General features: G+C 39.6%; 1 protein-coding gene across 5 annotated transcripts in view; it reads left to right on the plus strand.

The window, feature by feature from the left end:
• Positions 1-18777, plus strand: part of LOC126295302 (uncharacterized) — a 217997-nt gene that overhangs the window by 64001 nt on the left and 135219 nt on the right. The window lies entirely within an intron of this gene.

Genomic DNA, 18777 nt, shown 5'->3' on the forward strand with positions numbered 1-18777 from the left:
ACGGGTCGCTCTGCTGGTGCCTGCACTGCTAACTTCTCACATATGCCATGGAGTAGATGCCTGTGATCCTGGGCATTGGGACTCCCAGCAATGGCCATACTGCCAGGTGGCTATTGCTGCGGCTGGGTGGCCCAAGTAGGGAGGGCCCCTGGTCTGAGTGGGTGGCATGAGGGCGTATGATGCGCGATGAAGTGTACCACGTCATTACTTGCTCGTGATCAAACACCAGCAGTCTAAGCATTACAAGTCTCGGTACAATGTAAGAAAGTATGACCCTAAACCACTCCCCTCCCTTGCCACTCCATGGGAGGAAGGCCAGGCTAAGGATGGCAGCGAACCTTATTCATCCTGGTCCCTCATATGTGCAAGAGCTGATGGGGACACTTTTGTTTCGATGAAGCTATAGTTTTTTGTAGAGTCTTTAGAGGACAATTTTGTGGAGGTGGAGGGCGTGTCCAAAATGCAATCTGGGTCAATCTTGATAAAAACGGCTTCCTGTGCCCAGATACGAACTTCACTTGCTTGTAACAAGTTGGGGAATGTTTCTGTTACTGTCATTCCACATAAGAGCTTAAATATGGTCCAGGGTTTGATATTCCACAGGGACCTTCTTTTGCAGTCTGACGACGAGCTGTATGCTAATTTAGAGCAGCAAGTTGTTCATTTCACGTGGCGCATTATCGGGGTCAGAGGGATAATCAGGTTGCCACCAGCACCTTCATCTTGGCCTTTCAGGGTGATGCCTTACCTGAGAAGGTCAAGGTGATGGTCTACCACTGTGATGTCAAGCTATATATGCCTCCCTCGATGCGGTACTTTAAGTGCTGGAAGCTCAGCCCTATGTCTTCCCTCTGTACTTCCAGCGTCACATGCGAAGATTGAGCATTTATGATGCTCTAGGTCTTTTTCCCACTAATCAGTTGTTTACTCTTCCTCTGAAAATTTGGTTTGCTCCTCTAGCAAGATGGTTTCTGTTGTTTTTCTTCATCTCAAGGTGGGAATTTTTTAAAATACTGTGTGTGATAAAATGGTTCCTGGTGGCAAAACCGCAAAAATTCTTGATGGGTTTCTTGATCAAACTGAAGTTAATCAGTAATCTACTTGCATTAATATTTTCTTCAGGGTAACGTTCGACAGTGATAAATGATAATGTTTATTCAATGAATTTTCAATCAGCAACAGAGTTGATATAAAACTTCCTGGCAGATGAAACCGTTGTGCTGTACTGAGACTCAAACCGGGGACCTTTGCTTAAGCGGTTAAATGTTCTTCCAACTTACGGGACTAGCATTCAAGGAAGGTTTAGTTACAGAGCTCTGTCTTAAGAGGATACATTATTTTCAGGACATATAAGAGTTTCAGTATGATCTTCACACATTATTGTGTTGCATCTTCGTTGGTGTCTTTTGTCGTGCCAGATTTTGAGGCTCTCCTTGCAAGTGTGTGGTGTTAGTAGTTCCATGCAGCACCTGCTGTGATGTAGGTACGTCTGCTGATGAACTCCCAACTGCTACTTACCACCCAAATAGTATCTCAAATAAATAATGAAATTAATAGAAGACATAAAGTTTGTAAATGAGTTTGCAATCATATTGTGGTACTTCATTTTAAAGATCCATCTTGATTACACAAATTTTACAATCCACTATTACTGGTTTGTTGTTTACATCTTAATATTGTGAAATATTTTGACTTACTGTGTACCTACATGTATAGATTTTGGCATTGACATTGGTACCTACATCAGAATCCATTGTGCCATCTGCCATAGTTCCACGTGGACACCCTTGCACAGTTTTCAATTCTCTCCCCTTAAGTTGGTGGTGGTGCTTTTCAGTCTCCGTACAAATGTTCACCCTGATCTTGTGCTCTACCTCAACACTCAACACTTGACCATGGTCCCCTAGTCCTATTTATTAGGTCTTCTTTTTGATAAGATTACTTTGTTGCCTCATATCTGTCATATGAAGGTCGGATGTTTTCATAAACTTGATGTCCTTTGCTTCATTTACCACACCTTTTGGGGCATGGATCATTAAACCCTTGTTCACCTTTGTTGGGCATTAGCTCTGTCTCATCTGGACTATAGTTGTCAAGTTTATGGATCAACTGCCCCTTCCAAGCTGCTTCTCTTGAACCTGGTTCACCATTGTAGTATCTGTTTAACCGTCGGTGCATTTCTCACTAGCCCTGTCAATAGTCTTCTTGTTGACAGTGGTATACCTCTGGTTTTGGTTTGGCAGTCCTAGCTCCTGGTTTCCTGTACCACCACTGCCTGTTCTTCTCCTGCTCACTGCACCTATTCTCTAATTCTCGCCACTTCTGGCCGTCACCCACCTACTGCTTGCCCTCAGTTGGGTTTACTGGTTGGTCTGCACCTAGCTTCTTTCCACTGTGATTTCCATCTCACCTCCTTGTCCTTTTCTCCATGTTCTCTCCCAGCCAACCCCCCTGGTTAGTTCCTTTGCCCCAGATTGTGATGGACCTTTTCCGGGGTCTGAAAACCTACTTCACTCCAGTGGTGGTGTGTTGTTTATTTTGACCACTTCAGGGTGCCATTATTTTTTACACTGATGGCTCTAAATCCACCAGTCATGGGGGCATGCCTTCACTTCCTCTGTTAGCAGGGAATACCATCTATAGCCTGTCATATGTGGGGTGTATACTGTGAAATTGATGGCTATCTGTGGGGCCCTCTCCTTTATTAAATGGTTCTTCCTAACCCATATATTGTTATGCGTGGACTCAATGAGAGGCTTTCAGGCAATCACTCAGTGTTTTTCCTGTCACCCCTTGTTCTCTGTTATCTACGGCCTCCTTACCAATCTCGGTGATGCTCTATGGTCAGTTGATGTCCTTTGAGTTCCCAGATAAGTAAGTATCCCAGTTAATGAACTTGCTGATAATCTGACTGGGGGGAGGCGGAGGAGGGGGGAGCTGCCTACCCCCTGTTCTCGATGACCACTCAGAGAGTGGATTTGCAGCTTTACACCATACCCCCTTTCTGTGCTCAATCGTGCATCAAATCTTGGGAGGCTACTCTGCTGTCTGATAAACTTCATCCAATCAAGAGGACTCCCATCATGTGATGTTCTTCCCTCTGCCTCACCTGGCTGGAATCTGTCATCCATCTTTGTATTGGCCGTACTAGGTTGACCCAAGGCTTTACTCCATGGTGAGCAGTCCACATATGTAGTTTTGGTGCCCTGCTCACGGTGATTGATATTTTGCTGGACTGCCCCAACCTTTTGGCCCTTTGTATTAAATGTGCCCTCCCATCCTCCTTGTCCTGAGTGTTAGAAGACAACTCTCACATGATTAAATCTGTCCTCAGTTTTCTTCATGAAAATGGTTTGTTTTCCCAGGTTTAAGTGCTTTAATTCCCCTCTGTCATTGGAGTCCCTCAGTTACAGTTACTGCTGGCATTGGTTATGGAGGCCTTGGCCGTGCCTCAACGTAGGCCAGGTTCTCCCCTTTTTTCCCTATGTATTGTCTGGTCTTTTGTGCAGTCTTGTTCCTCCTCTTCTTGTGTCTTCTTCTCTGGTGTATTTCCCATTGTCATGACTGTGGCATGGTGTAGGGATCAGTACAGGTCAGTGGCAGTGTTGGTTCTCAAGCACGAGGAGTGTTTCTGGGGCACCGCTGCTCTCTGTTTCCCCTCACCTCCTTTTATTCTTTCCTCTTCCCTGATGCTCCTTTTTACTTCTGTTTCCCTGTTTTCCCTTCCTCTTAACTTGACTGTACTGTGCTGTTTGTGTTGTTCCTCCCTTGGCTTCTGCAACCTTAGGTCATTGGACTGATGACCTCAGTTTGGTCACCTCCCTAACCAACCAACCAGCCAGCCAAACAACCAACCTGTATCACAACATTTTAGTAGCAGAAACTGGCAATAGTGGACTGTAAAATTCGTGAGATCAAAATGCAACTTTACAAGTAGATAATGAAAAAAATACAAATATTTGACTAACGCAGAACTAAACCTTTACAATAAGATTTATTACAGACAAGCTTGCTCATTTCGTCAAGACAAGGGCATAGGAAACTTTGTACCCTTACTACTTACAGGAAAAAATTCTGAATTGAATTCATCTAAATTCTGTACTCACAATATGCTGCCTTATATAAATGAGTAACCATGTTCCTTTTTTCTAAGTAAGATAATTCAAATATGAAAGATGGTGAGAAACATTTTACACACACACACACTACATTTCCTTTTCATTAATTAATTTTTCTTCTACTAAAAACATCATACCATTTTTCATTTCATGTTAGGACTGCTGGTACATGGTTTTCAATAACCAAATATGAGGTCCGTTCAACAATTTTCAGAACGTTTGTAATTTCATGCCAGTGGTATGTTGGAGTGAAATGTGCTTGCCTTCCTGCACACACCTATGTTCAATGTGTAATGGCTGAAGTTTCATTGTTGTATCTTTCTTAGTTATTGTTCAGTGCTATATTGAGAAGAATGTTGTCACACAGTTCACAAATTTCAAGATGGCAGAGTTAGGGGAGCAATGCACCTGCCTTAAATTTTCTGTGTAACTCAAGAAATCATATACAGAGACACACCAAATGATGCAGGAAACTTGCGGTGATGTTTGCTTAAGCCATACTTGGTGTTATGAATGGTTTAAAAATGGCCAAACAGAAGTTATAACTGACTCTCATGGCAGGCATGTCAATGAAATTGTGCATGGCAGTCAAAGACTGACTGTCAAAAACATTGCAGAAGAGTGTAACATTTCAGTTGGATTGTGTCCTAAAATCCTGACGTTACATCTTGAAACGCATTGTTTTATGCCAATTTCATCTCATGGCTCATGAGTTGAGACCAGGAGGATCTAGACCTCTCAATCTGTAAAGAGCTTTCTAATTATGCAAGTGAGAATGAGATGTTCCTCAAGAGCCATAATTGTTGATGAGATGTGGATCTATAGTTATGATGTTAAGACCAATGTTCAGTCTTCACAGTGGGTCAGGAAAGAATCTGAGAGACCAAAAACAGCTTGTCAGGTCATGGCAGATGTCATGCTGCTAGTATTCTTTGAAAGTTAGTTCACTGTGAATTCGTGCCACAGGGACAAAATGTTAATTGATAGCACTATAGGGATGTATTGCAACGCCTGCAAGAAAATGTGAGAAGGAAACCTGTGAAATGTGCTGAGACAATTCATGACTCTTGCATTGTGATAATGCACCTGCAAATTCATCACTGTTGGTTTGTGACTATTGCACAGAAAACAAAATTGCTGTGCTGCCTTATCCTCTGTACTCTCCAGGCCTGGCTCCAGTGGACTTTATTTCCAAAGTTGAAAAGATGAAGATTTGAAACAGTAGACAACATAAAAGAAAATTTACAAACGACGCTTTGTGCACTCCAGCAAGTGGCACACAAAAACTGCTTCCAGAAGTGGAAACTGTGTTCAGAGTGGTGTAAAAGTTGTGTAAGAGAGTATTTCAAAGGAGACCATGCACAATAATTAAAAGGTAAGCATAGAAAAATTTTGTGCCAAAGATTGGGAATTTTTTCAACAGACCTCATATAGGCTTTTTGTGTTGTTATCCATTATATTGTCATTATTGTTGTTGTTGTTGTTGTTGTTGTTGTTGTTGAGATTCTTACTTTCAAAGTCAAAATGACTATATGGAGTTTCATGGCATCAGTTTTATTAATGTTACGTTATTTCTATACAATCACATATCCTTATCCTTTCTTCACAATTGCATTTTTTCATATGCTTTATGTCACTAGGTTCTGTTTCAAAGGCCTGTTACACTGGCTCTGTTATATTAACACCTTTAAAACAACATGATTCCCTCATGTGTCAGTGATTAAAAAACCGTTATCAGTTAGTATTATCTATGTGAAGAAAATCATACAAATGCAAGTTGTATGTTTCCATTTAATAATAGAACAAGAGTTTTATAAGGCTTGTAAAAATGGATTCATTTAGATGTAATTACTTAAAATGTCTGTTATTAGTTGTTTTGTAAATTTGTCCCCTTTAAATTAATAATAGTGATAAATATGTAACATTTGTCACTTCACATGTAGTATTTATGTCTTTTTATTAACAAAGTTTCTTTCTAATGTCTTCCAGATAAATATCTCTTGTAAGTCTTGTAAGACTAAGTTTCATATATATCGGCACTGAGTATGCATAACTTTCATTATCTTTAGTTCTATTTATTAATTAGTTACTGATAATCTCCAGTGGATACCCACTGACCATTTCACTTCAGGAATACTTGCAATTTTACATAATGAAATTATGAAAATGAAACAATGTCTATGCCACAAGCTTAAGAATCTTCAGTCTTTCATATTTCACCACTGCCTGTTTTTGTCCGTATTAGTATTGTTATTTTTACATTCCATAATTAGTAGTCCTTTATATTGTGGCTGCATTTATTTGTATATCTTCCTAACTATCATAGAAACTGATTTTAGCCTGCTGCTGGTTGGAAGAACACTAACACCACAAAGATATTTGCTGTGTCTTACTGTTAAGATACTATCATAGATTTATCCCTTTATATACACTGCACAGCACAACTGAAGGATTACTACTTCCAGACCCATAATTGTCTCCCATTGGAGTGCAGACATTTGGTTCAGAGGTGTCCACTACCTACCTCCGTAATGGTGCAGAAGTGTGGTGTCCTGGGACATCACCCTCAGGCTCGATGATGCGCGAGTCGAAACATGTAAAAAAAAAAGGTCAGAGCTCAGAAGTTCATGTGACATGTAAGGTGGGTTAATGGTGTCACATCAGCATAAGATTTCTTCACAATTTTGTCCAATGCCATTATTGACCTGACACATGATGGGTAGATCATCACACCCCCTCTTACCCACATTTCATCCTTTCTTGTGACAGCTCTGTGATGATCAGAACCATGACGCACAGCATTTAAATTGTAATTCTCTTATGGGTGGCCAAAGAAAACTTTTCAGTCATACTGCCACTCAGAATAAATGTGAAAATGCCACATGGAGCGACATGGAAGTCATCAATGAAACCACACCTTTCCATAGGGTTTTGATTCCCACACATTTCACAGTTGAAAAAGACTGTTCACTGTTCAGTGAATAACAGGATGACATTTGTGACAACCTGACATCCTGTGACGTTTCAAGCCTTCACTAAGGGCGTTGTGGGGATGCAACCCCACTGAATGTGGCAGTGCTTTTTTGGAGTGCAGTGTGACTGGAATTTTTGCATTCATACTAGTGGGAACCACTGGGAATGGTTGAAAAGTATTTGACAAATTGTGAACGTGATCTGAAGCAGCAAAGGGTGTATGCGCATTTTCAGCCCTCCTTTTTCATGCTGTCCTGTGGTGTGATGATGGGAGGCACTGACATTCACACAAGTGTGAATAAAGTGGCAAAGGATACCTGTACCCCCCACCCCAATTCAGCAACACCAACAGTGATACCTGCCCACCATTACTGAGAATTGTAAAAATGTGCTCTTACAGATGTAACCTGTGAAGTAGGCCTAGGAACCTGCAGGCATCTGGAGTCAAAGGATGAGAAAAAGGAGGGCTGAAAATGCATAAGCGTCTTTTGCTGTGGCAGATCACTGTCAAATTGTGTCATAAAGTTTTGAATGGTCCCTAGTGGTTTTGGCCCTTTACACAGGAGCAAAAATTGTCACAGTGCCCGTATAGAAATATTGAAATGTCTGAGTAGGTCAGTGGTAACAAAGGTTTGCAAACAACATCGTCATGTTGCTCATTGCACTGCAAACTGTCATTTCTGACTAGGAAATGTGTAAAAATCAATGCCCCAAGGAAAGGGATGGTTTCATTGATACCCTTTGTGCTACTTCCTGAGGCCTCTTAAAGTCAGTTCTGAGTGGCTATGTTTCTCAAATTTTTTCATGGTGTACCCATTACAAAATTTCATGAGGTCATTGTTAGGTATTGCACTTCTGACATCTCTTATGGAGGCATCAAGGAAGGGATGAAGTGTGGGTTGAAGAGGGAGTGTGACGACCTTCCCATCATGTGACACATCCATCATGGCAATGGGCAAAATTTAGCTGAAATTTGGTGATAGTGAGGCATTATTAACCCAGCTTCACATGAATTTCTGAGCTCTGGCCTTTTTCCATCTCAGAGTGTCATCCTATTGCACCATTCCACAGGAAGGCTGTAGGTACATGTGAGGGAAATTTCAAACTTCATAATGGATTCAGGACAGAATTACAGGCTTTCAAGGAAGTGATCCTTTAATTCTGTTGTACTGTGTAGGTTTTGGTTTTGCTTCTATAATCCAGCAACAAAATCTAGCCACCCAGTATAGTCATACGTACCAACAGTGTAGTTTACACCAGATATACTGGCAGTATTTTAATGAACCAACATAAAAACATACATTACAGTTGTTCAGTGTAACTGTAACTATTCTATTTTCATAAATATTACGTTCAACAAACAAAAGGAAATTTAGATTGGGTACAACACAACAATAAGTATTAAAGTGTCAAGCTACCAGAAAAGAACCTCCAAAAGGTGAAGTTGCTTAAGTCTGAAGTCAGTAGGATCGGTGACAGTGATGTAAAACCAGTACACATGATGTCATAGCCATCTCCACAACCACAGAGCACACAAGAATTGCCAACATAAATATCCCGCACTTCTTAGCAAATGTGATTCCATAGTAAGTTCACCAATCTAATCCTAGTAATGAGGTGATTTTTCATGTTTGCTACCAACAAAAAATTATAATAAAATATTAAATTATCCAAACTTAGAGATAAGAACACTACTTCTTTTACATTCTTTCCTCTACTTCCAGTGATGCGTACTATTTGGACTCCAGTAATGGGCAACACTGGTCACTTCCACGTTTCTCTTTCATTTTCAATAAGGCTTGAGCAGTAATGCATGTCACACATGAACTGACAAAAATGTAAGCCATTTCTCCAAGTACTTTTCCTATAACAATGGGTTTTAAACTTAAATTCACTATTAAATGATTTTTTGTCCTCACGGTTGTTATGTAATAAGTGTTCTTTCTCCAAGTTGATTAAGCCTATGTATTGCGGCCAGTGATACTTCTTATTTGTCTCTTCATATGGCCCCTAACAAAAGATGTTCATTGTTTTATGTTTGCTCAATTATAACTGTACCAATAGGCTATTGCTTGTTCCCCAAAAAATAATTGTTCTCTAATCTATGGAACTTCCTGTTGCTTTTATGGTGCAGTTCATCATTATTTGTATATCACTAAAGTTGACAGCACTGACTAGCTCCTACTTCCCCTTCTCTTCTAAAGTCTTCATTACATTTCAGAAAATTACCTTTATCAAATGTTGATTGTTTTTTGTGCCTAGTTTTGTTTAAAGTATCCAGTTGCTCAAGATAATTATGTATAGTAATGATATTATGCCACTCCTTGGCAGTCATTTTCTCCCTAAAATTGGCAGAAATATGACTGATCAGCACCTTAATCAACTGGCTCTCACTAATGTGTTCATCTAAAAGCTTTGTTCTAGGTAGATGCCATCGAAATACTTCCTAAATTCTCCCCACTTATGTTATATGGATTAGGATAGAAGAGTTTCAATGGTAGTGTGTGCTTGCTTGCCCTCAGACCAATCTCTCTCCTTTAAACTGCCTGCCAAAGTCTTCCCAATTTTGGAAATCTTTACGATGCAGGACTCCCCAATCTGTGACTTTGGCTTTCAAATGTCTGACAGTAAATCATATTTTCTTCTTACTCTCTCAAGAGGCTGGTAATGCATCTACAAAAGTCCTCAGAAAAATAATGGTGTGTACTGCCTCCTCAGGTTTGATTCTGGTGAAAAAAAAGTGATAGATAAATGCTACTCCCTAATCAGATTTCCTCCTGCCAAGCTTTGGCTATTAAAAGAATCTCAGTGCTCCGTACCAAATAACTGATTTTAATATCCTTGCTGTTACTAGGTTTAACACTATTAGCATTTTCCTCAGGAACAACTTCATCTGCTTTACAGATGCTAGAGATGGCTGAGGGCTCGTCCTGTATTTTAACAGCTGGCATTAACAATTCTAAATTAGTAAGAGCCATATTTAGCTCAACTATTCAACCCTAACCTCTGTTAGGTCTGTTGGAAATCTATCACAATTACCTGCCTTTAGGTCTTAAGTACATGCAGTGGTCATGTGACCTTGTTATCAGTTTTCCTAGAATCTATTTCTACCTCTCTCTTTATAGACTCTAAAATCTTTCCTTTATGATCTCTTCCTTTAAGTTAGATAAGTCTTCTTGTTTCTTGTCTAGAGTGAAATTTACTTCATCGATAGAATGTATGAATTCTTGTCTAGCCGAATGTATATTTGCACATACTTCTTCTCTGCACGTACATTTTTCTCTGTGCACGTACATTTTTCTCTCTGCATAGGGTGTCTTTATCTGTTTCGAAATCCTCGCGCAAATTTAATCTTTAACTGGAAAAGTCCTCTGTTAATTTCTTTATTTGATTGAATACCTGCTTCTTTTCAGCTTTACCTTCATATGTATGAGCATGGACTTGAGTCCTAATTTTGGATACCTATTCAGAGACCACTAACTCGAGAACTGAATTACTATAAGTTATTTGCACAGTCAACTCTCTTTTCACAGCATGATTATCACTATTAATCTGCTTAGCAGTACCCTAATTATTAAACATATTTTAGTAAGAGTCTGATTATTATTAGATGTTTGTGCAGAGAGCTGATAGTTGTTTGCTCACCCAGTTCCCTTTTCAAGCATGTGTTTTCATTCTGCATTTCTTTCCTATCCTACAGCTGCTTTGTTAATTCTTGGTTCAGTTGAGCTTTATTGGACTCCACTTTTAATTGATATACTTAACTATATGCTAGTAATTGATTGGATAAATATTGTTCTCAAGTGTTTACACCAATCATTGACACACCATAGAACTATTGCAGCAAACACACTTTGCATTTCATTGGAGACAATACGTATGTAAAAGTTGCTACCATTTTGAAAGACACACTCTGCTCTATATTATTACTGCCAGCGTGTGGATGCCATGATGCTAATGGCTGCTATACTGCTGTCCCCAATTCATGGCAGCTACATGATGCCAGAGAGACTGCTGACATCTGCTTTCTGCTTACTGTTGAAGACAAAATGTGTTGTCTTGTATTTGCTTTCTGCCCACAACAGCAGCTGAAGACTGCTGGTGGCGAATCAAAATTACCAACAGGCCACACTGATGTACTTGTAGGTGCCGTCCTGTTGACCCTGTATGTAGACAGCTAAACTGCACTTGGAAAAATATAAGATTGTCACAGAAGTGAGAGTCTTTACACACGCTGCAGCCTTTCTGGCAAATTTGGTCTTCCCACAATGACCAACCCTTTCAATATTTTCCAGTGCTCTTCTAACAATGTCCTGCACATGCTGGTTACCACATTGAGTCCCATCCTGCTGTAAGCTGTGATGATGTACTTCACTGGCTGCATACTGTTTTACTTGGTGTAATATGCATAGTTATATGCTTTTTGAACAGTGTCCCATGGAGTTGAACACCAGTCACTGCTTAAATACTGATGAGGTGAGCTAGATTTCTCAGGGTACAAATAAGCACTGTATTCTCCCTCCAGGCATATTAGAAAATAGTTAATGTCTTTGAGCTAACTCCTTTCACAGATATGCGACCATGTTAATTAGTGAGACTACACCCCATATGAATATTTCCTTGTATTTATGTTGTTCTTAATGGAAAATCCTATCTGTTCTGATATACAGCAGTCTGTCTGGATGAAAAGAGATTTCTTCTAAAACTACATGTAACCACATGAACTGTATTCACAGTTTAAAATACAAGCAAACGCCAGTTGTATAAGGGAATGACAACAATGAAAATTTGTGCCAAAATGGAACTCTAACTCAGATTTCCCATTTTATCCATGTAGTTACGTTAACTGCTTGGGCTACCCATACATGACTCCCTGCCAGACCCAGACTTCCATATGTTGTCATTCCTGGCACACAATGTGTTGTCATACATACATACATACATTATGCAATTCCCATAGGAGAGGATGACATTTTAATTGAAAGTCACTGCCTGATATCAGCTGATAAATGTAATATTGGAGTGCTTGTGTTGTTAAGAAGAAAGGCACTGTGACAACTACAGCCTTTGTGAAGTACATGAAATGTGTTCATGGTTGTGAATACAATCAGTCATCAGCTGACGACAGTGAAAATTTTTTCCAGACTCGAACTTGACCCAGGATTTCCCGCATTATACAAGCAGTCATCTGAACCACTTGGGAGTCAGACCCAGACTTCTGTATGTTGTCATTCCTGTATCACAACCTGTACTCCTACACAAATGCACACACGTCTGAACGAACATTGCATTATTCTTCTTAGTAACACAGGCACTGCAATATCGTATTCACGTAAATCATCGCCGCAGTCCAAGAACTGCTTTAGCTGTTTCACAAATCAATGACACTTTGAACCATAGAATTTGATCAGCCACAGATACTGTTGGAGTGTGCTGCAGTTTAATATTTAAGTATATCACTTCAAACTATCTTTCTACCAAAATTTCAGTTAGTAAATTTGATGAGTATGATAATGTAGGATCTTTTATTCTTCAAAGTTTTTTTGTTCCTTTATATGTCAATCCCATACTGAATCTTAAACTGTTATTGAGAAATTTCCACAGGTTCTGTGTTTTGAGGAAAACTTCAGATAACTGTAATGTTCTGTTGTCAACTCATCAGTTATCAATCAAACTCAAATTTCAACTCAAAAAATGAATTGAAAGTATTTCAAGGGACTGTAAAAAATTAGTCACTTCAAAGAAATTAAGGGTTCCCTCTTTGTATTTTTTCCAGAATTATTGTTCAAACACTATATCAAATTAGTTAGTTTTTATTTACTCTCCATAGGTGAAACTTCCATTATATATTCCAATGTGCCTATTATTTTACTAAATAGACTGCTTGTTAATAACTTCCAGAGGAGTATTAACTGGACAACAAATGTCAAAATTAAAACCCTTTTCTTTAAATATGTATCCCTCATAGGCTTTTCACTGTTACTCAAAAATAAATAAAATTGAAAAAATCTCCTCCTTTTCTGTTGGTAGGATCATTGCACACTACTCTATATACATGGTCCACACACATGTAAATAACGCACTTTTTATTAATGACACTTTGATATATTATACAGCGATCAATACTTGTTCACTACCTCTCGTGAACTGATGCATCATATATAAATAATTTTCCAGCATTCATTTAACAAGAATGTGCAGAGAAGATCTGACAATGATGGCACGAAGTTTTCTTATTTTGAACTGTCAGTAGCCTTTCCAATTGTGTCATCGTCAGAACACTGTTGGATCACTTTGCCAACATTTCCCCCCATGATATGAAACCAACAGAAAAACAATATTTTAGTACAAACGTCATACAAAAAGTAATTAAATAGTACTTTACTTGCCTACCTGATGTTGCTCAAGCAGATTTAAAGATGGTGCTGTTCACTAAAATCTGGAGTACAACTACTGTTCTCCAGTATGAGCTGATATTGATGTTAACTCCAAATTTATTTACCAATGCAAGTAAAAGCCTATGCAAAGGAACATTTCATAAATAATGAAAGAAAATCTTCTAAATAAGGTTATAGGCCTTGGATTTCTGAGGATATCAAAATTTCTCTTCGGACAAAATGAGAACTTTGACAGCCAAGATATCCAAAAATCCCAGTAATATTTGGTGTTGTAGTCTGTGCAGTAAATTTCTCAGCAGGCCTATACAGGCATTGATCATTTCTTGAAGGCAGAAATTGGGAACTTAAACAATTAAGTAAAAACTAACAGGAATTTTATAAAGAATAAAATGGGGAGAACTGCCAGTAAAATACAAGGATTGTCTTGTTAGTGATCCAAGAAAAGTTTCTGATATATTCAACAAATATTTGTTAACAGTAACAGCAGCCATGATTGGGAGGCTCTGTAAATAAGGCATAAATTTTCTGCAACCCAGTGTACCTGGCGCAGTAAAACAGGTTCATGTAAGAAGTCACTATACAGGAAATTGAAAGAACTATTCTGGAGTTGCCAACATATCTAGTAAATTATTAAATACTGCAACAGCCATGCAAGTAAAATCCTTTGCCATATTTTTGATGTATCAGTCAGAACAGTAAATAGTACCTCAAGGACTGAAGTACGCAGTTGTTAAATAAAACATTGTAGAAGAAGGGAGATAAGGAAGGTACTGCTAACTATCAGCCAGTCTTACTACTCAAGAGTTTTTCTAAGGGTTTACAGAAAATAATGTGTGTCAGGATTGTTTTTTTTAGTTTTTATTAATCTTTGTTCATTCCAGGTTATCTTGCAATGATATTTGTGTTAATGCAAGAAACGTAAAAAATGTAGACTATTTAGCAACTAAATTGCTTTCCATATACACTTCATCCGAGGTTTGATTTGCCAGTGCCGAGAAAATCATCTTATGGGCTTGCAGTTCCACAGGTTTCCCTGAGTTTGCCTTTAGCTTTATTATCTGGCAGTAATCATCCAAAATGCCAAAATCTTGTATAAAACTTTACTTTCTCTGTCTGTGCTCATAAGGATGTGGTCTGAAATTGAAACTGAACTTTCTGAAAAACTTGTAACAGTGTTCCCCCTTTGTGCCACATAAAAAGTGCTCAAAATGTGTAGGAAATTATTATTAATTTCAGCCTCAACACCTGTGTTAATAGTTTTGTGTCCAAATATTATTATATTAGTTTTGGGGCTGATACCCCTTCCAGGACTTAAATTAATTTGTTGAAGAAAGTGTCCACATTACCATTAGGTGAGTGGTAAACATCCAGGATGATTAGCTTCTTGTTGGCATTTAGCTTTGTTCCCTTAGTAGCTAACTATTCAAAATAGTTAGACCTACAGTAGCAACTTGCACAGTCATATGATAGCACAATGTGCAGCAATTCATCATCTCTGCACCAGTGTGCACTACCATGTTGCTGAAAGACTGTAATTCAACATCAAGCTGCTGTACATTATTTTTAATGCCATGCACATATTGATGAATAATAGATAATTTCGGGCAAATTTCTTTGGCACTTGCACACTCCAGTGTATCACATTCTTTTTCCTACACAGTGGAGAAGTCTCTAAGCTGGTTGAGACCCTTATAAGAGAGAGGAGCCTGTTGTCATGATTTATCCTAAAAGAATCCCTATTTCTCTTACCCATGACAACTGATACACTTTTAGACAAAAAAAAATTCACCATGATGGAATAATCTGTATGGAATGGAAATCAGTAGATGTTTTGTACATGTACAAACAAACGAATGAGCACAATTTCAGAGAAATTAAATTATTTATTCAAGAGAAAGAGCTCCACAAGCCGAGTAAGTAAGTAAAAAATTGATCCATCTGTGGTCCTTGTGCAAGTAGCTTGTTTGGCACTGATTGGTGTTGTTAGAAGTCCCCATGAAGGATATCATGCCATATTGTGTCCAGTTGGCACACTAGATCATCTAAATCCTGAAAGGGTTGATGGTCCCTACCCTCAATGCTCCAAAAGTTCTGAACTGGGGAGAGATTGTGTGACCCAGCTGGCCAAAGCGGGGCTTGCCAATGTGGAGATAAGAAGTAGAAACTCTCCCCATGTATGGGTAGGCATTATCTTGTTGAAACGTAAACTCTGGATGGCTTGCTGTGAAGAGCAACAAAACGGGGTATAGAATATTGTCAGTACACTGTGGCACTGTAAGGTTGCTGCAGATGAGAAGCAAATGGGTCTTGCTGTAAAAGAAATATCATCTCATACTATCGCTAGTGGTTTTTGGGATGTACAGCAGGCAACATTGAGGTTCCACTCTGGCATGTCTCCAGACACTTCTTTGCTGGTGACTGGGGCTCAGTTCAAAGTGGAACGCATCACTGAAGACAATTGTACTCCACTGAATGAGATTCCAGGCCGAAGATGTCTGGTGAAACCCCAAACAGCAGTGGGATACTAACCTGACTGCCATCCGCCAGTACAGCCCCACAACTGCAGTTATGGTCTAGGATGCCATTTCGTCTTATAGCTTAACTCCTTTGGTTGTCATCTGGAGCACAATGAGAGAATAGTGGTAATTTGACAATATTCTATGCCCCATTTTGTTGCTCTACATGGAAAGCCACACCACACTTACATTTCGGCAAGAGTTTCTACTACTTGTTTTTGTGCTTACCAAACCCTACTTTGGCCAGCAAGGTAGCTGGATCTGTCCCCAGTTTACAACTGTTAAAGCATTATGGGTAGATCTCTCCAACTATACCAGGATTTTGACAATCTACCGTGTCAATTGCACACAATTTGGCATGATATCCTTCGGTGGACATCCAAGAATTCTTATCAGTCAATGTGAAGCCGAATAACTGCTTGCACAAGGGCCAGAGGTGGACCAATGAGTTCCTGACTTGCTCCGTTTGTGGAGCTCTTTCTTTTGAGTAAATAGGCCAGTTTTTCAGAAACTGTAAGATTTTGTTTGTACATGCACATCACATCCACAGATTTCTAACCCATTCAGGTAACTGCTTCATGGTGCTTCAGTTTTTCTGTCTTAGTGTATTTGACCATGTGTGGCCCCACACCCACTCACTATACTCTCACTAATCAACTCCACCAACCACCCTTTCCCAAAATTATTGAGGCACAGATCATGCTCAGTGTAGCCTCATCTCCCAGTAGTCCACATAAGTACACTGCGATGGTGCCCCACCAGCAGTCATCAGCACAATTTCCAGTTCTGCATTGACATGTACAGCACTGATACAGACTTTGACACTGGAATAGCCCTGCCATGCTCAAATTGGTGTCATGAGTTACTTCAGCTAACTTCACCATTTATGTAGTATGTCCTATTCTTGTCCAGAATGTTCCCTGCTCCATACACTGTCACTACCTGATCCTCTTTTGTGAAATCCTTACACAGAGACCATAAATCCATAACCACCTGATCCAGCTCAGCACTTGGCTTGAAACTGCTGGTGATGTGGTACTCCTCCCCTAATTTCTGAAATAAAGGGCCTACACTTCTGCCATGACTGCTAAATTGCAGCAATACTATCTTCTTCCTAAAATTAGTGTTATTCCAAGTTTTCCTAACCAAGGGCCGAATGTACTGCTTATACTGTACTCTTACATTATCTGGAGGTGGCTTTCCCCTCAGCTCTGGCAGCTGAAACCTGTTGCTGGTAGCCACAGAAAACTGTCAGACATGTCCTCATCTTGGTAAGCACTCCAACTAACTGCCAGTTGCCAACCATTTCTCCTCACTTCCACCTTCCCCCATCCTCATTAGCTGTCTCCTAACTTGATCCAGGTGTGCCTGTGGCATGGGTCTTCCCTTCCTGCTCCTCCATTACATTATTCTTGCTGCAAATTTTGCATTTCCAGGGAAAGGCCTCGGTGATCTTCCCCGAGTCCTCCTCACATATTGCATTTTGAAGAGAAACTCTGAAAGGTGGTTTTTTTTTTTAGACGTTAGTTATGCGAACTGACCTGGCAGACATTAATACGGTAATCGAATTCTTGCCATACCCATCCCAGCATGGCATAGTAAAGTGTGGCAGTCCCTTCCCATATTCTCTCCCGGAGCTCTGCTATATCACGTGGTAGAGGCAGTACATACACCAGATCATTAATGTGTCTCCACAGAAAAAAGTCACACAGAATGAGATCTGTTGATCAGGGAGGCCATTTCATGAAACAGCTGTACCCTTCTGTAGTACGACTGATCCATCAATGTGGCAGCTCCGTGTTCAAGTACCCACGAACTTCACGATGAAAATGGGGTGGACCCTCATCCTGCTGAAAGATAAATGGAGAATCCGATTGCATTTGAGGCATCAGACATTGCTGCAACATTTCCAAGTAGTAATATCCAGTGACAGTGCTCTTGGCAAAGAAGAATGGCCCATACAGTTTTTGATGTGACTAGGCACAAAAATCATATACCTTTGGGGAATCACACTCAAATTCAGTGCATTTGTGTGGATGCTTTGTACCCCAGGTTTGACAGTTATGTCTGTTCACTTTCCCATTAGTATGAAAAGTGGCTTCATTGCTAAAAATTAAGCTATCAACAATGCCATCCCTATCCTCATTCAGTTGTTGCAACTGTGAACAAAACTCGAAACGCTTGTCTTTGTTGTCGTCATTGAGCTTCTGCACTAGCTCCAATTTAAATAGTTTCATAGACAGCTTCTGATGGAGGACTTTCCACTCTGTCATTGGAGCCATTTCATCTTCATGGGATGCACGATGCACCAGTTTCTTTGGGCTCTTTATGAATGTCTCTCATATGTGGTCCACATTCACTTCACTCACACTGGGACAACTGTTTCTCTTTGCCAGGCACAAGCAACCCGTTGCAACAAATTTATTGTGCCAGTGGTAAATGGCCTTCCTTGTTGGTGGCTTCATGCTGTAGTTGGTTCTAAACATCCATTGAACAGCTGTAGCACACTTGTTTTTGTCGAACTCCAACACTCAGAAAGCTCACTATGCACCTAACTTTGCCATGTTTGTGACTAGAGCGGACTATCAGCAAATTACCAAATTACACTGTGGTGTATACACGAATAAAAACTTTCAGGGTGTGTCTGCAAAGTGACATATCTATGATATCTGTACAATGTTTGGTTCTTGTGCAATAAATAATTGAAAGTTTTCTGAGATTTTATGTACACCCTGTATATTTATTCCACTATAAGGGAAATGCAACCTCAGC

This window comes from Schistocerca gregaria, chromosome 11 (genome assembly GCF_023897955.1).
Source record: "Schistocerca gregaria isolate iqSchGreg1 chromosome 11, iqSchGreg1.2, whole genome shotgun sequence".
Lineage (NCBI taxonomy): Eukaryota > Metazoa > Arthropoda > Insecta > Orthoptera > Acrididae > Schistocerca > Schistocerca gregaria.